This window comes from Chrysemys picta, chromosome 16 (assembly GCF_011386835.1).
Source record: "Chrysemys picta bellii isolate R12L10 chromosome 16, ASM1138683v2, whole genome shotgun sequence".
Classification (NCBI taxonomy): domain Eukaryota; kingdom Metazoa; phylum Chordata; order Testudines; family Emydidae; genus Chrysemys; species Chrysemys picta.
In genome coordinates, this window is record NC_088806.1 from 12872379 (window position 1) to 12889670 (window position 17292).

The 17292-nt window shown below is 56.0% G+C and overlaps 2 protein-coding genes across 12 annotated transcripts in view; one reads left to right on the forward strand and one right to left on the reverse strand.

Moving 5' to 3' along the window:
* The window catches only part of LOC135976036 (nascent polypeptide-associated complex subunit alpha, muscle-specific form-like), a 1165876-nt gene that overhangs the window by 220394 nt on the left and 928190 nt on the right, over nt 1-17292 (reverse strand). The window lies entirely within an intron of this gene.
* LOC101945440 (zinc finger protein OZF-like) overlaps nt 12840-17292 on the forward strand; it is a 42126-nt gene continuing 37673 nt past the window's right edge. For 4 of the 11 annotated variants that reach the window (XM_065569534.1, XM_065569526.1, XM_065569535.1 and 1 more), the window contains exons 1-2: nt 15298-15428; nt 15764-15858. The gene's annotated coding sequence lies outside the window, so the exon portion shown is untranslated. Of the gene's footprint in view, nt 14023-15236; nt 15429-15467; nt 15859-17292 lie in introns of those variants that run through there. The other 7 variants (XM_065569527.1, XM_065569531.1, XM_065569532.1 and 4 more) reach the window with 5 other exon arrangements.

The following is a 17292-nucleotide window of genomic DNA, read 5'->3' on the forward strand; positions in this document are numbered from 1 at the left end:
GCCCCTAGCTACCCCCTCCCTGCACACAGCCCCTAGCTACCCCCTCCCTGTGCCCTGAGCTACCCCCTACCCGCACACAGCCCCTACCTACCCCCTCCCTGCGCCCTGAGCTACCCCCTACCCGCACACAGCCCCTACCTACCCCCTCCCTGCCCCCTGAGCTACCCCCTGCCTGCACATGGCCCCTAGCTACCTCCTCCCTGCACCCTGAGCTACCCCCCGTCCTCACACAGCCCCTAGCTACCCCCCTCCCTGCACCCTGAGCTACGTCCTCCCTGCCCCCTGAGCTACCCCCCGTCCTCACACAGCCCCTAGCTACCCCCTCCCTGCACACAGCCCCTAGCTACCCCCTCCCTGTGCCCTGAGCTACCCCCTACCCGCACACAGCCCCTACCTACCCCCTCCCTGCGCCCTGAGCTACCCCCTACCCGCACACAGCCCCTACCTACCCCCTCCCTGCCCCCTGAGCTACCCCCTGCCTGCACATGGCCCCTAGCTACCTCCTCCCTGCACCCTGAGCTACCCTCTGCCCTCACACAGCCCCTAGCTACCCCCTCCCTGCACACAGCCCCTAGCTACCCCCTCCCTGCGCCCTGAGCTACCCCCTACCCGCACACAGCCCCTACCTACCCCCTCCCTGCCCCCTGAGCTACCCCCTGCCTGCACATGGCCCCTAGCTACCTCCTCCCTGCACCCTGAGCTACCCTCTGCCCTCACACAGCCCCTAGCTACCCCCTCCCTGCACACAGCCCCTAGCTACCCCCTCCCTGCGCCCTGAGCTACCCCCTACCCGCACACAGCCCCTACCTACCCCCTCCCTGTGCCCTGATCTACCCCCTACCCGCACACAGCCCCTACCTACCCCCTCCCTGTGCCCTGAGCTACCCCCTACCCACACACAGCCCCTACCTACCCCCTCCCTGCCCCCTGAGCTACCCCCCGTCCTCACACAGCCCCCAGCTACTCCCTCCCTGCACACAGCCCCTAGCTACCCCCTCCCTGCACCCTGAGCTACCCGCACACAGCCCCTACCTACCCCCTCCCTGCACCCTGAGCTACCCCCTGCCTGGACACAGCCCCTAGCTACCCCCTCCCTGCACCCTGAGCTACCCCCTGCCTGCCAACACACAGCCCCTACCTACCCCCTCCCTGCCCCCTGAGCTACCCCCTGCCCAGACACAGCCCCTCCCTACTCCCCTCCCTGCCCCCTGAGCTACCCCCTGCCCGCACACAGCCCTTAGTAATCCCCCTGCACCCTGAGCTACCCCCCACCTGCACCCTAAGCTGTTTTCAAATTTTTTAAGCTAAGCCCCCCACCTTTGAGTTATAATTTTTAGTTTCCCCCCACCCCAACCCAGACAGGCTGGGTGGCCTGCTGCAGTGAGTCAGGGGGTGGAGGTTGCGCTCCCACCCTGGACCCTGCCATGCGGAGATGGCTCAAGCCCCACTGGCCCCTGCCCCCCTTCAAAGAGAAGTCAAACTATGCCTATGCCCAACACCCCTGCCCTGAGGGCCCCGGAGGTTTTATAGCATATTGAAGGGGGCCTCAGGGAGAAAAAGGCTGAGAACCCCCCTGCTTTAAGAAAGCAAAGGTGGAGTGGATCGGGAAGGCTGCCGGGGAAGTGGAAGCAGCAGGAAATGGGCAGGGGGCACTGGCAGCTGGTGGGTCTTGCACTGGGCAGATTGGAAGGCAACAGCTAGGATTGGTTACTCCACTGGTGACACTTGCTCCTGCCTTCCACTGCTCTGCCCCTTCCAGGCCCTGTTGCTGGCAGAGACCGGTCCCCCCGTCCCCACCCCAGAGCCAGCCGTGTCTCAGAGCTCTCCCACGCTGCACCCACTGACCCGATCCCCATGACTCAGGGCAACAATTAGACTTTAGACTCATAGACTTTATGGTCAGAAGGGACCATTATGATCATCTAGACTGATCTCCTGCAGAATGCAGGCCACAGAATCTCACCCACGCACTCCTGTAACAAACCCCTAACCTATGCCTGAGTTACTGAAGTCCTCAAATCGTGGTTTAAAGACCTCAAGGTGCAGAGAATCCTCCAGCAAGTGACCCGTGCCCCACACTGCAGAGGAAAGCGAAAAACCTCCAGGGTCTCTGCCAATCTGCCCTGGAGGAAAATTCCTTCCTGACCCCAAATACGGTGATCAGTTAAACCCTGAGCATGTGGGCAAGACTCACCAACCAGCACCTAGGAAAGAATTCTCTGTAGTAATTCAGATCCCACCCCATCTAACATCCCATCAAAGACCACTGGGCATACTTACCTGCTAATAATCAAAGATCAATTAATTGCCAAAATTAGGTTATCCCATCATACCTTCCCCTCCATAAACTTATCAAGCTTAGTCTTGAAGCCAGATATGTCTTTTGCCCCCACAATTTCCCACCTACACAAGGGACAAACTGCTGCAGATAAAATGGGTGGGAAAACACCCCAAAACTGAGGAGATTTTAAAATGATATTTGAGCATGGGAGAGAAGACAGGATAACATCTCAGAGGAGAGAAAGGCGGGCAAAACAACATGGATTTTAGACCCCATTTGATCATTACAGAGCAAAAGGAAGATTTTTATCAATATTTGAGAGCAAAGCAGCAAAATCAGACAGGAGGTCCTTACTACCTTCCCTTCCTCTCCCCTCCTCTCGCCCCTGCAGTCTCCTGCCCCCTGTTCACACGGTCTGTCCCCTCCCTCCATCCCTGGCTCATTTCTCATCCCTCCCTTCCCGGCGCCTGCACCCCCAGACACACCCAGGGGAACCCCACTGGGGCCCGGTCTCTGCCCCCATCTGACCCCCCGGCTCTGGGGCAGCCCCTGGCTAGAGAGGGGGCAAAGGGGAGGGGGCAGAGGGTCACTGCTGTGAACGCAGCTCGGAGCCTGCCCCAGGGGTGGAAATAAACCGGGGGCCGGTTCCCAGGGGCGGGGGGATCTGCCCCCCCCCCCTTTGTTAATTACCTGCGGGCCCCGGCCCAGGGCTGGTCCCAGCTGGGGAAAGCCCCCGCCGGCCGGGCAGGGAGGGGTTAATGCCGGGCTCCCCCCAGCACGGACCCCGGGGGGGGGGGGGCAGCGTCTCGTATTGCCCCGCCCGGAGCTGCTGCAGGATTTTCCTGCCTCCGCCCCCGACTGCTGCATCCAGCCCCTTCCTGCGCCTCCTGCAAACGCGGGCCGGGCGGCTGCGCCGGCTGGGGCTGGCACTGAGCATGCGCAGTAACAGCTGCTGAAGCCACTGCCCTTCCTTGGCATCACATTAGGGGGGCAGTTTTTTACAAGAGTTAAAAAGGGGCCAAGGGGGCAAATCGGAGGAGGGGGGGCAGGGTCTGAGCAGGGGGCGTAAAACTGACTGTGGGGGGTCAAGCAGCTGGAGGCAGGGTTAGGAGAGGGGTTGGGGAGCCCAGGGATGCCATGATGCCAGAGGGTAAAACCCAGCACAGGCAGGGGCAGAGGGGGGTAACAGTGACCCCAGTGGGCTGCAAAAATAGGGAGAGGGGATTTTTTTACTTCCCCTCACACAGGACAGCACCTCTCAGCATGGGCTTCCCAGGACTGGGGTCTTAAAGACACAGGGCACCCCACTGCCTAGACACTGGAGCTCCTCTCTGTCTGATGTCACCTACCGAGGTGATGCAGGAGACTTGATTCGGTGAAACAGGGACTTCCTTACACTCAGGGCCATCCTTAGGATTTATGGTGCCCTAGGCAGGATTATTAAACTGGTGCCCCTGTGCCTGACTTGCTCTTAACAACACAAACATAAGCTTACAGTATTGGAAAACTTGCCACATGCATGTTATTAAACCCAGTTTAACTTAATTAAGCACACTGTAATGCTGATGGACTAGCACTAAAGAAGTAGCGCTATAGAAAAAATTCGGATTTGACAGAATGATGCAAATAATGTAATTTTTTAAATTTGTCAACATTTTATTGGAAATTTATATGAAGAGGTATTGAAACAAGGATTTGTTTTTAATTAAAAGCAATCTTTCTGGCTTTTTTTGGCTTCAAAAGCAGTAATAATGTCATTGTATGACAAAGACAAAGTGATGTCTTGTTCGATTGCAGGAATAGCAAGACCAGTCAAGCATTCCTGACTCATTGTAGAACGGAGATAGTTTTTAATGAGCTTTAGTTTTGAGAAACTCCGGTCTCCGGATGCTACTGTTACAGGAATTGTCGGTAGAATACGAGTGGCAATGTACACATTAGGATATATGTCAACAAGTTTGCTGGTATGAATAAACTGTACAATGTCCATCACCGATTTTGCATGTGGCAACATTGGTGACAGTGTCCTCAATTCTTTGTACACATCAAGTTCATTTAAATCAAAACTATCACCGTGCTTCAGGAGGCTCTCTAGGTTCTTGTGCTGTGACCTTGAGCTAGTGTGAAGACACCTCACAAGGCGCTCCGCCCTGACTGAGACACAATAGAGTTGGAAACCCAGGTCATTTTTACAAAGCCACTTTTTAGTTTTAAATGTATAGTGGGCATCAGAAGAAGTGGGCTGTAGTCCACGAAAGCTTATGCTCTAATAAATTTGTTAGTCTCTAAGGTGCCACAAGTACTTCTGTTCTTCTTTTTAGTCTTAATGTTAGTTACAACTCTATATCAACCTTCTACTGTAAATAGATCAATGGCATTATCCAGCTTAATAAGCTGGGTTTCCAAGCAGTGGGGAAATATAACCCCTAGTTTTACTCAAAGTGACCAAAATGAAGTCAGCACAGAATCATCTCATCTAGATTAAGGTAGCACAGAAATGTTACAGAAGTCCTATTGTGCCTCATTTTTGTTTGGAAAGACATTAGCAATAGCAGCACATTTTGGGCACTGCCAGAAATACACGATAAATCACTGCCTCTAAAGTTCCATCAAAAACTGACATTTTCACAGCTCTAGCATGATCTGCTACACAGATTCTTCACAAGGAAGTGTCCCTGGCCTTTTTAACTCGTATTAACCATGTGTTTACTTTATGAAAGTTGGACAAAACATTGTGAAAATGTAAGACATTGGCTGCCCAACCTCTGGGCTGGCAAAAGCTATACTGACTCAGTGGGAAAAAAAGCAAGAGAATCTTAGTACAACATATGGTCACTCTATTCCAGGGGTCGGCAACCTTTCAGAAGTGGTGTGCCAAGTTCACTGTCATTTAAGGTTTCCCATGCCAGTAATACATTTTAACATTTGTAGAAGGTCTCTCTCTATGTCTATATTGTATAAATAAACTATTGTTGTATTTAAAGTAAACAAGGTTTTTAAAATATTTAAGAAGCTTCATTTAAAATCAAATTAAAATGCAGATCTTATCAATTTAGTGGGATCCTTGCCTGGGATCCTTGTCTGGGGTTCCAGCCACCAGCCCCGCTCAGCCCACTGCCGGTCTGGGGTCCAGCTACTGGCCCTACTCAACCCACTGCCGGTCTGGGATTCCATTCACTCAGCCGGCAGCAGGCTGAGCGGGCCGCTGGCGGGCTGAGCGGGACCGGCGGGGGGGCTGAGTGGCTCAGTCCGTTGCCAGTCTGGGGTGCCGGCAGCACTCAGCCTGCTGCTGCTCTGGGGTTCCGGCTGCCGGCCCCTTGCCAGTCGGGGTCCCAGCCGCCGGCCCCACTCAGCCCCCCCCCAGCCCCGCTCAGTCCGCTACCGGCCGAGTGAATGGAACCCCAGGCCAGCAGCGGGTTGAGTGGCTCAGACGGGGTCTCAGCCGCCGGCCTGCTCAGCCCGTTGCCAGGCTGGGGTTCCTTGGGGGTCCCCAGGCCAGCAGCAGGCGCTGAGTGGGGCCGGCGGCTGGGACCCCGGCTGGCAATGGGGCAGCAGCCGGAACCCCAGAGCGGTGGTGGGCTGAGCCGCTCAGCCCGCCGCGACGTGCCATCAAAAATCAGCTTGTGTGCCACCTTTGGCACGTGTGCCGTAGGTTGCCGACCCCTGCTCTATACACTAGTAAGGGGATGAGCATATTACAGTTGTTGGAGGCTCTATTTAGCAGTAACGGGGCTATAGGAAAGTCAGTCAACATTTTTTGTTTCTCTGATGAAAACTGGCCCACGCCCTGCCCCAAACCAAACTTGTCACAAATAATTGTCAACAACTTAATTTTCTGTTTTTGGCTAAGATATTGATTTAAAAAAATATATTGAAATTGAATTCAGGGATTGTTAGCAAGCATTTTTGGCAAAGTTGTTAAATGACAATCTAAATGGCAACACAGTACTGCTTTCATGCTTGGCTCACCCCCCAGCCTGCTGGTCCAACAGCTGCAGTAGAGGAGGAGATAGGTGGAAAACTGCAGGACCCCAAAATCCACCTCTTGGGGTGCAGAGTGGCAACAGCAGCAGCAAACCCTCAGGTCCCATCACATGCCAATGGGCACCACCGCCAGCCCCACGGACCATGGTGAAGTTAGGACACCATCTGATTTCAGGGACGGGGCACCCATGGAGCCACAACTCATCCTGCCCTGCGCAGCTCCCCCCGGATGAGATGGATCGCTGCCAGCCCGGGGGAGAGACGCGCTCCCCAGCTAGGGTGACCAGATCCAGATGTCCTGATTTTATAGGGCCAGTCCCAATATTTGGGGCTTTGTCTTATATAGGCACCAATTACCCACACCTGGGGTGACCAGACAGCAAGTGTGAAAAATCAGGACGGGGGTGGGAGGGGGGGTAATAGGAGCCTATATAAGAAAAAGACCCAAAAATTGGGACTGTCCCTATAAAAGTGGGACATCTGCTCACCCTATCCCAACCCCCTGTCCTGATTTTTCACACATGCTATCTGGCTATCCCCAGCCCAGCCACGCGTGACCATTCCAATCCTGGCTGGCTGCCGAGGAAGTGAGTTACTTTCACTTTCATTCCTCAGCAGGCAGCCAGCTAGCCTCCCCCTCCCCCCCAACACCTCACCCAACCCAGCCCTGCCGGAGGGGAGGAGAGAGAGAAAGAAGGGTGCTCCTTGGCAGGGCCGGCCTTAGCAAAAGCGGGGCCGATTCCTGGGGGCGGGGCTTGCCAGTGGCAAGCCCCGCCCACAGGAATCGGGCCCCGCTTGGGCTGGGGTCGCGGGGTTTGGGTCCGGGCCAGAGCCGCTGGGGCCAGGGCCAGGCCGGAGTCGCTTGACCCGGGGCCGAGCCGGCGCGCCGGGACCCGAGCCAGAGCCGCCGGGGCCCCAGGGGCTGGGGCTGGGGCCGCTCGGGCCAGCGCCCCAGGGCCCGAGCCGGGCCGGGGGTGCTCGGCCGGGGCCGAAGCCATGGGGCCCGAGCCGGGCCGGGGGTGCTCGGCCAGCACCACTCGGCTGGGGCCGGGGCTGGCACCCCGGGGCCTGAGCCAGAGCCGCCGCGGCCGGGGCCTGAGCCAGAGCCGCCGGGGCCTGAGCCAGAGGTGTTCGGGCCGGGGCCGGGCCGGCGCCCCAGGGCCCGAGCCGGGGGTGCTCGGCTGGGGCCGGAGCCGTGGGGCCGTGCTGGGGGTGCTCGGCCGGAACTGGGACCGCTGTCCCAGGGCCCGTGCCGGGCTGGAGCCAGAGCCGCCGGGGCCACTTGGCCAGGGCCGGACTGGGCCGCGCCATGCCGCGCCTCCCAGGAGCCCTCCTCGCGCCCCCCCCCCTTACCTGTTGCTGCCGCCGCCTGCCCCTTTTCAGACTTCCCTCGAACATCTGATTCGCGGGAAGCAGGGGAGGGGGAGGAACAGGGGGCGGAGCATTCAGGGGAGGGGAGGAGGGGGAAGTGATCTGGGGGCGGAGTGGACAGCTGCGGGGCCCTCTTAGGCTCGGGGCCCAATTCAGCCGAATCGGCTGAATCGGCTTAAAGCCGGCCCTGCTCCTTGGGTGGGGAGAAAAGGGGAGTGCTCCGTGGGGTGTGGGCGGGAGAAGAATGGATGTTATGGGGGACAACCAGGGGCGGCTCCAGTAGGGTTACCATAATCCAGCAAGCAAAAAAAGAGGACGGGAGAAGCCCCGCCCCTGTCCTGCCCTAGCCCCGCCCCATCCTGCTCTAGCCCCGCCCCTGCCCCTCCCACTCCCCCCCTCAGAACCCCCAACCCTCCCCCCGCTCCTTGTCCACTGACTGCCCCCTCCTGGGACCCCTGCCCCTAACTGCCCCCCAGGACTCCACCCCCTACCTAAGCCTCCCTGCCTCTTGTCCCCTGACTGCCCCCTCCTGAGACCCTCCCCCCATCCTAACTGGCCCCCTAGGACTCTACCCCCTACCTGTACCCTGACTGCCCCAACCCTTATCCACACCCCCACCCCCAGACAGACCCCTGGGACTCCCACGCCCCATCCAACCACTCTCCACCCCCTGACAGCCCCCCCCAAAACTCCCGACCCATCTAAACCCCTCTGCTCCCTGTCCCCTGACTGCTCCGATCCCTCTCCCCACTCCTGCCCCCTGACAGCCCCCCCCAGAACTCCCAACCCCCCCCTTGTCCCCTGACTGCCCCCTCCTGGGACCCCTGTTCCTAACTGCCCTCCAGAACCCCATCCCCTACCTAAGCCTCCCTGTGCATTGTCCCCTAACTGCCCCCTCCTAAGACCCCCCCAACTGCCCCCCAGGACCCTACCCCCTACCTGTACCCTGACTGCCCAAAACCTTATCCACACACCCCCAGAATGCCCCGCCGAACTCCCGACCCCCCCCCCCACCCGTCTCTTGACTGCCCCCTCCAGAACCTCCCTGCCCCTTCTCCGACCCCCTGCCCCCCTTTTTGTTGGCCTTTCTTCACCTAATGTCTCGGTGAACTTGCTCAGGAACTGCCTGAGCCACTGGGCAGCAGCGGGGGAGGAGCTCCAGACTGCCGGAGGCGATCTGCGAATGCAGGGAGGGAGGGAGGGAGTGATTTCTGCTGCAGGGAAGGCGGAGGACGTGCTCTCTCTGGCTGTCGGAGCCCCATGTAAGTGGCACCATCCGGCCGGCTGCCCTGTTAGCCGCGCGTGCTCTGCATGGGGGGGAAGTCCGGACATTTACAAATTCCCCCCGGATGCTATTTTTAGCTTAAAAAGCCGGACATGTCCGGGGGAATCCGGACAAATGGTAACCCTAGTTCCAGGCACCAGCGCAGCAAGCGCCTGCCTGGGGTGCTGTCTGCCGGTCGCCCTGAGGGCGGCAGTCAGGCTGCCTTCGGCGGCATGCCTGCGGGAGGTCCCCCGGTCCCGAGAGGCACCCCTGCTCTTACACACCCAAATACTCTGTCCAGCACCTCCCAAATACCATCTCCCAGTACCCACACACCCCTCAGCGCCCCAAAATACCCCCTCGAGCTCACCCCCTCCCCCCACAGCAGTGTCCTCTATTATGGAACTTGAAATACAGGTGGGGTCACCCTAGATACAGTTGAATTTTAAAGGCAGGTGTTTCTGTTCTACCTCATGGAGTGACCGCAATGGGGCCAGGCTCTGGAAGTCTCAATGAGCTACAATCCCAGCTGGGTCCCCACAGGTAGTTCCAGAAGGGCGGGGTGATTCCCTGCACAGCCCGGGCAGAGGCAGCGTTGCCCTTTTCTCTCCCCTCATTCCGAAGGCTTGGCCCAGACCCATGACACAAAGTTGGGTGAGCTGGGTACACGCTGGGAAAAGCCCTGAGTGGGGGGACTCAGGCTGGTGCAGAGAGGGGAGCAGAGCCCGGAGGCCTCCAGCCTGGCTCTCTCTCTCTTTCCTCTCTCCACCTACTACCTTGTGTACCCCACTGCGGCTGGGCTGAATCTTGCCCCAGGGGGCCCAGCCGAGGGACACCCCGTCTCTCTCTCGCTCTCCCGGGGGTCTCTCTCAGAGTCAGGGTCACCGTCCACTGACGGAAGAGGTGCCTGGCGGTTGCGGGGAGTCTCACTTGCTCAAGTGGAGATGACTCCGCCCAAGGCAGAGTGGCGCCTGCCGACATTCCCCGCTCTGGCGGGGTCTGTCCACCAGCTACCTCGTCCCTGGAGCGCAGGGTCTCGCCTCTGCCCCACACGGAGGGAGCCCTCATTGCTCAGTGTATAACAGGGGGGTTGCTTAGCCTCCTGTACAACACGAGCAAGAGCCTTGTGTCCAGCAAGTATAAATGGGAGTGGTTCCCCCCGGGCTTTGTCTGTGGGTCCAGAAGCCCTGGAGGGTGCCGCCCCTCACTCCCAGGCGGGGGTGGCCGCATGGCCGGAGTGAGACTGCTGTCTAGCCCTGTCCACACGGGGGACAGAGAGGGGGACACGGGGGCGCACACATCAGAGCTCCTCACCTATGATATAGGAGCACAAGCCCCATGGACTCTCGCCCTCGGTTTTACAATTGTACTTCTTTTTTCTTTCTTTTTGTGTGTTTGTTTTTTCTTAATAGTTATATTTTTACCTTTTTAATATATTTTACTTGTATTTCCTTTTTTATTTTATTGTTGTATATATATATATATATTATGTTTCTTTTAATTTTATTTCCCCTTTTATGTTTTTTATGTATTTTACAATTCTTTTATTTTTCAGTTATTATTTTACTTTTTTTTAAGTCTGTTAATATTTTTGTATTTTATTCATTATTACTATTTTAAATTTATTTTGCACTTTTTATAAATGTATTATTTTTTCTATTTTTTATTCTATTTTATGTGAATCGTATACTGTTGTCCAATCATTTGGGCTCCTATCTTCTCTCACTCCAGTGAGGATCTTCAGCCTCTCACCCCATCATGGTAGTCATGCACCGCCCCAGCCAAGTCTTTTTGTCCCCTGACTCCAGCCAGACCCTCCACCACCACCATTCCAGCCCATGGTGCTGAAGTGCGCACCCCCTGGCTTGAAGGGGTTTCCATCCTATGTTTACATTGGTTCACTGACTCTCAGCACCCCACTATAAAAATTGTTCCAGCACCTCTGATCCAGCCTGGTCCCTTGTCCCAGGAGTCAGCTGACTGGTGTGGGGGCCAAAGGGCTGGGCTGGGTTTTACAGTTCAGTCAACATAACCAAATAAAGCATGTTTGTAAGCCTCTGTGAAAAAGTGGTAGCCTAAGGGAAGTTAGGCACCAACTTCTTTTAGAGCATAAAGTGCTATAGAAAGTTAACAGTACTCCTATGTTTTACCCCACCCATAAAACTTTGCCTGTTTTATCAAAATGTAAATTAATGTGATCATTTAACATAACTTGCTTAAATCCAAGGAATGAGGTTAGTCCATATAAGGGACAAATTGTCAAGGCCCAAGGGCTCACATAAGTCAGGGATAGGCATTGTTTTAAGAACATGAATAGAACAGAATCTGACTCCTGGTTAGGAAGAAAACGATTCAGTGATAGAGTGGGGATACACAACTGGATACACAACTGCAGTTATTGCTGTAGCTCCATAAGCAGGCTGAACTGACTTATTCCCTGCCCTCCATCTCTTCTCTTCCCCCCCCTCTGGTAGATGCATAGGGAATCTCCTAGCATGGGCCACCTAATTCGTCTCTCCTTTCCTGGACTAATCCATGACCTCAAAGGAATAATTGTGATCTTATTACCTCTTACTAGCCACCAAGAAGGCACACTGGATGCACAAGCCTAAGCACAAATATTCCCTTTGAGTAAAGCAAGTGGGTTTAAATATCTTTTAAAAAACAGCTCTGACAAATGCTGCATTTAATAAATCCCTTTGCAGATCAATTCCATCAGCCAGGGAAAAGTGGTTTTACTGAACAGCCATTATGGATAAAAGCAAGGGGAACAAAGGAAATTGCACTGCAGAATTGTGAAGGAGTGGGGGGGAAGCATGACAGATGTAGCTACAGAATAAGTGGGAAACAGTGCCGGCTCCAGGCACCAGACTATATTTACATGAACTCACCTAAGCTGCCTAAGTATCTGGCAGACAGAGCTGTGTTGCCCAAGTGATCAGTTCTGGCTGGTGTTGGGAGTTTCTGTACTAAACATTTTTATGATAATTAATTTTTGCATAAGAACATAAGAACGGCCATATTGGTGTTACCAAAAGAAACTAGGGAAGGATATTTTAATAAGAACCCCCTAAATTAGGGTCTGTCACCTATTGGTCGCAGCGGGGAAATGAAACAAAAACTCTCTTAGAGGGATGAAGTGAGAGGGATTTATTAACTGGGCAGGATAAAGGACAGACAGGACGGTAAATGCAAAATAGAACAAAACAGTTCAGTGGTTTACAGAAGTCTAGACCCAACTAGGACCAAAATGGACTCAAACAAATAAAGTTTCAACGTTACTCAGTTTGTTGCTGTAAATGGCTCTAGACTGGATGGAGTCAGCTCGTGTTTCCTCTCTCTCTCGTTCAAGGGAATTAGGATCAGGACCTCGAGGACCACGTCACCAGGGATCAGGACCGCTTGGTGGGATGGAACAGGTAAGTGGTTGATGTTTTCCTCTCAAGGATCACGTGACCAAATACAGGCCGCTTCCTCAGTGGACAGCAGCCAGCATACCACGCAAGTCCCTTGTACACATCTCCTGTTGCCAGATAGATTACCTCGTGGTCATGTGACCCTTTCTCACCCTTTTCCTTCAAACCTTCCCACCTCTGCCTTGTTACCAGGCAGGATAGTTCAAGCATGGGTGGTCGGTGAATCCGTGGCTTGGGGAGACTAACCCCCAGCCCCACCCCTTCTGCCCAAACCCCACCCCTTCTGCGTCCACCAGAGCCCAGCCCCCACTGTAACGACTGGCCCCTGCACAGTGCCCCCAGCCCCCGTGGCCGCTGGCTCCTAATAGTCCCAAGACTATGCCCCAAATCTGGACCTTCCCTCTACTGCAAACCCCCCACAGATCCCAGACCAACCCCGTCCCAGCTGGGTCTGTGGCAGCCACAGCTCATTGAGGAGCTTCCCTGGCTGATTCTCCTCTGTGCCTGTGCAAAAGCAGCTCCTAATTTCTTCCTCGTTAGTACAGGGGTGAGTGTTCCTGCCTGTCCCGTAGGAGACTGATTCCTCAATGGGAAAGCCAAGCTTTTGATGCAAACGGCTAACGCAGATCTTCTTGCTGATCAGCCCCGAGCCAGGTCTCTGTGCTGCAAATTATTCCAGCATCTGGGAAGGAAACCACAGCAGCCCACAACTCCAGCTCTGGCAGCTCTTTGCTCTCACTGGGACATGTCACAAGTGTATCACTGTTGAGCATGTGGTGAATCTCTCTGTGTTTCCTCTGCTGTTCATGGTGGGGAGTTGCCCCATTTATAACATTTCTTGCTGGGGGGGAGGGCAGAGAGAAGAGGTGTTTTCTCTCTGTTTCCTTCCTCTCCGTTTTCTGTCCCTTCTTCCCTTCCAGGTCCTCCCCCCCCCCCCCCCGGCATTGCAGGTTGTGCGGTGACCCCCTCCCTCCACCCAGGATTCTGGAGCCTTTGCTGCAAAAGGATCCCATGAGATCAGCCGTGAACAAGGGACTACCACCCAGAAGACCCCAGCCTGAGACTAAAGGCAGCTCTGGGCTTTGCCTCTCTCCCTTTCTGGGAATCAAGGTCATGTTTTTACAAAGAGCTAAAGAAGCCTCAGCCCTGCCCTCCCCAGGGTCAGAATTAATGTCACATTTCCTATGATGTGCTCAAATTAAACAAATGTTTCTAAGGCTAGGTCTACACTATGTGGGGGGGGGGGTGAATAGCGTAGCTGAAGTTGCGTATTTTAGGTCGACAGCTACCTGGCTGTGAGGACGGCGGCGAGTCGACCGCTGCCACGCCGCCATCGACTCCGCTTCCACCTCTCGCCGTGGTGGATTTCTGGAGTCGACGGCAGAGCCATCGGGGATCGATTTTATCGCGTCTTCACTAGACGCGATAAGTCAATCCCCAATAGATCGATTGCTACCCGCCGATTCGGCAGGTAGTGAAGACGTGCCCATACGAGCGGCGTTAATTCAGTTCTCACTCTCATTCCTTAGGGCATTGCGCCACCACGTGGGTGTTTCATTTCCCAACTTCAATTTCCCACCGATCTATGAACAGCAAAACCTTCCTGTGTCTTTTGTCTGAGCCAGGGTATTCAGTTCCATTGAAACCTTCTCTCCTGCAATGGCAGTGGTCAAACAGAGGGCATGTGGCCACCTGCATCCCTGATGGTGAGACCTTCACTCTCCTCTTCCTTCATGCTGCTGCTGTTATTTCTTGGTATGCCAAGGCTGGAACAAAAGGCTGAGTGCTCGCAAAGGCTTCTGGCTAAACACTAAAGCCAGGTGCTAGGGCAGAAGCAGCTGCCCATGTACCCTCAATGGCAGGAGCTGTGCGTGGTCCCCTCCCCCTCCCACTTTGGATTATGGGGTGTGTCTCGGTGTATATTGTGGGTCCTGTCAGGGGGTGGGGAGCGGTTGGATAGGCATGGGAGTCCTGGGGGTCTGTCTGGGGGCGGGGGTGTGGCTAAGGGTCGGGGCAGTCAGGGAACAGGTAGGAGGTAGGGTCGTAGGGGGGCAGTTGGGGGGGTCCTCAGGAGGGGTCAGTCAGGGGACAAGGAGCAGGGAGGCTTAGCTAGGGGGTGGGGTGCTGGGGGGCAGTTAGGGACAGGGGTCCCAGGAGGGGGCAGTCAGGGGACAAGGAGTGGGGGGGGGGGGTGTTGGGGGTTCTGAGGGGAGCAGTCAGGGGGCAGGAAGTGGGAGGGAGTGGATGTAATTAGTAAGTTGATATGTCGGGTGGCACCTTTTTTTATGTGTTCGCTCCCCCTGCTGTTAGAACCTGGCTACGCCACTGCTGGTAGGTACATGGGGCAGTGCCCTGTAAGCCCCTCACCCCCTGTAGCCACATGGGGCAGTGCTCTGTGTGTATCCCCCAGCCCCACAGAGGTTGTGTATGTGGGGGGAGGATGATCTATGGCACCCACATGGGGCAGTAGCCTGTGTATAGCACCCCAACTGCTGCAGTGACCCCTGGTGGCTAAGTGGGGCAGCCGCCCCCCCGGTTATTCTCCCACAGACACACACTCACGGGGGGAGGCAGGAACCCCTGGTGGCCAGCAGGGATCCCTGGGTCTTTAAGCCCCCGGCCCCGGGCAGCAGGGGCTGGGCTGGGCTGTGGGACGGGGGATAAAAAAGCCCCCTCCCCCTCCCTGTGCCATGGTTCTGCCCCACCCCGCTTAGCCCCAGCTCTCCCTCCCGCACCCCTGACTTGGCTCCTCCCCTGTCCCAGTCTCCAGCTGTTTGATTCCCCCTCCCCCCCCGGTCAGTGTCCGACCCCTGCCCAGACTCCGCCCATCCCCCCACGCGATTGGCCCCTGGCTGGGCAGAGTGAGGGCGCAGCGGCTTCAGCGAGTTTGACGGGCCAGGTACAGGGCAGGGTAGGGCAGGGCGGGGCGCGCTGGGCCCGAGCGTTCGGCAGCGCCCCGGGGCAGGCTGGGAACTGTAGTTCCTGGTGCACGTTGGGCCGGAAATGACGTTAGCTCAACCGACGGGCGGAGGCGGTTAGCGGTGCGCGTGAGGGCAGCCCCCCACCTTCTGATTGGCGGAGAGACGCCGGACCGAGACTCCCGGAGCCAGGGGTGGGGGAGGGGCAGAGGGTGTGAAATGGGGGGGTCGGGAGGAGGGTTGGAAAACTGTTGCTGTGAATGTCTCTCGCGGGGGGGGCGGAAGAAGGTTCGATCCGCTGCTGCAATGATCCGTTTCAAAGGAGTCCGGCCTCCTCCTTCCTGAGCCGTGTTTCTGGTCTCGCTGAGACGCGGGTTAATCCGGAGTCACTGCGAGGCAGACCAGGGAGTGACTCCAGATTCCCATGGGGGCGATAAGATCAGGATGTGACCCTGTGGGGAGGGGGTTTCAGTTGTTGCCAAAGGGGGGAAAGTTACTCAGTTTCTCTCCGTCTCTTTCTCTGCCTCAGGATATTGGGGTTGAGCTTCCTGGGAGCCCAGGCTGAGCAGCTGCTGCTCCCCCAGCGGGATCGGGGCTGGGGAGTGACCTCTGTGCCCAGCCAAGGTGAGGATTTTCTCCAGCTGTAATTAGCCCCATAGGTCAACCCAAGGCTCTGCCCACCCCAACATCTGAGTCAGAGACGCCAGGTGATTCATAGACACCTCAGGGAATGGGCATGAGAGAGACTCTGCACAAACAGCCCCTCCCCACCCCATGTCTCTTCTCCCCTTAGCAATTGCAGGAGCCGATCCAGCCATAGGAGAGTTAACACCCAGCCAGAGTGGGAGAGACGGGGGAAGGGAGCCACAAGGAGAAAAAGGAGAGAGACTGAAAAGGGCAGTGGGAGAAATAATTGGGGGAGAGATTCCCCAATTTCTGACTGGCCCCACACACTTATTGTCGCATCCCTGGGCAGATTCACTTTGTTATGAACAAGGTGAGGTTTAGGGGGAGGAAAAGCCAGTTCCTGACTCTCCCTATTCCCCCAGCGATGAAAGCGTGCTGGCCTGGGGACAGTGTCAGGGGGAATCCCCCAATGTCACGCCTTTTGTTCTGCGCTTCTCTCCCATTTGGTTCCCAGACTTTGTTACTGGGAGGGTTTCAAAATGTCTCGGTGGTTTAGTGCTAGTGGGAGGGGCTGGTCAGTGCTGTAATCAAGTGACCAAACATTTCCCCAGCATAGACTCATAGTACAGTAACTCCTCACTTAACGTCCTCCCGCGTAACGTTGTTTCAAAGTGACGTTGCTGCTCATTTAGGGAACATGCTCGTTTAAAGTTGTGCAATGCTCCCTTATAAAGTCGTTTGGCTGCCTGCTCTGTCCACTGCTTGTGAGATTCTGTGGAAGAGCAGCGAGTTTGCAAGGGAGCATTGCACAAGTTCCTCTTCTCTGCCTCCTCCCTCTCCCTCCTAGTGCTTCCCCCACCACTAAACAGCTGTTTGGCGGCGCTTAGGACTTTCTGGGCGGGAGGGGGAGGGGGAGGAGCGGAGAAGGGCCGCGTCTCCTCTCCTCTCCTCCCCCTCCCTCGCAGAAAGTCCTAAGCGCCGCCAAACAGGACGGCGGGGAGGGATGTGACTTGCTCCGGAGAAGAGGTGGAGTGGGGGTGGGAAGAGGTGGGCCTTGAGTGGAGCGGGGACAGGAAGAGGTGGGCCTGGAGCATTCCCGGGAAAGTCGGTGCCTGTTCTCCGGGGAAGCTGCTGCTGCAAAAGATGCTTCCTAGCGTCCTTGCCTGCAGCGGGCTGTGCCTGTGTGGGGTAAGCCAGGGGCACTTCCCAACCACAGTACAGTACTGTATATGCTTTTTGTCTGCCCCCAAAAAATTTCCTTGGAACCTAACCCCCTGCATTTACATTAAATCTTATGGGAAAATTGGATTCGTTTAACATCGTTTCACTCAAAGTTGCATTTTTCAGGAACATAACTACAACATTAAGTGAGGAGTTACTGTACTTTAGGGCTGGAATGAACCTTGAGAGGGCATCTAGTCCAGCCCCCAG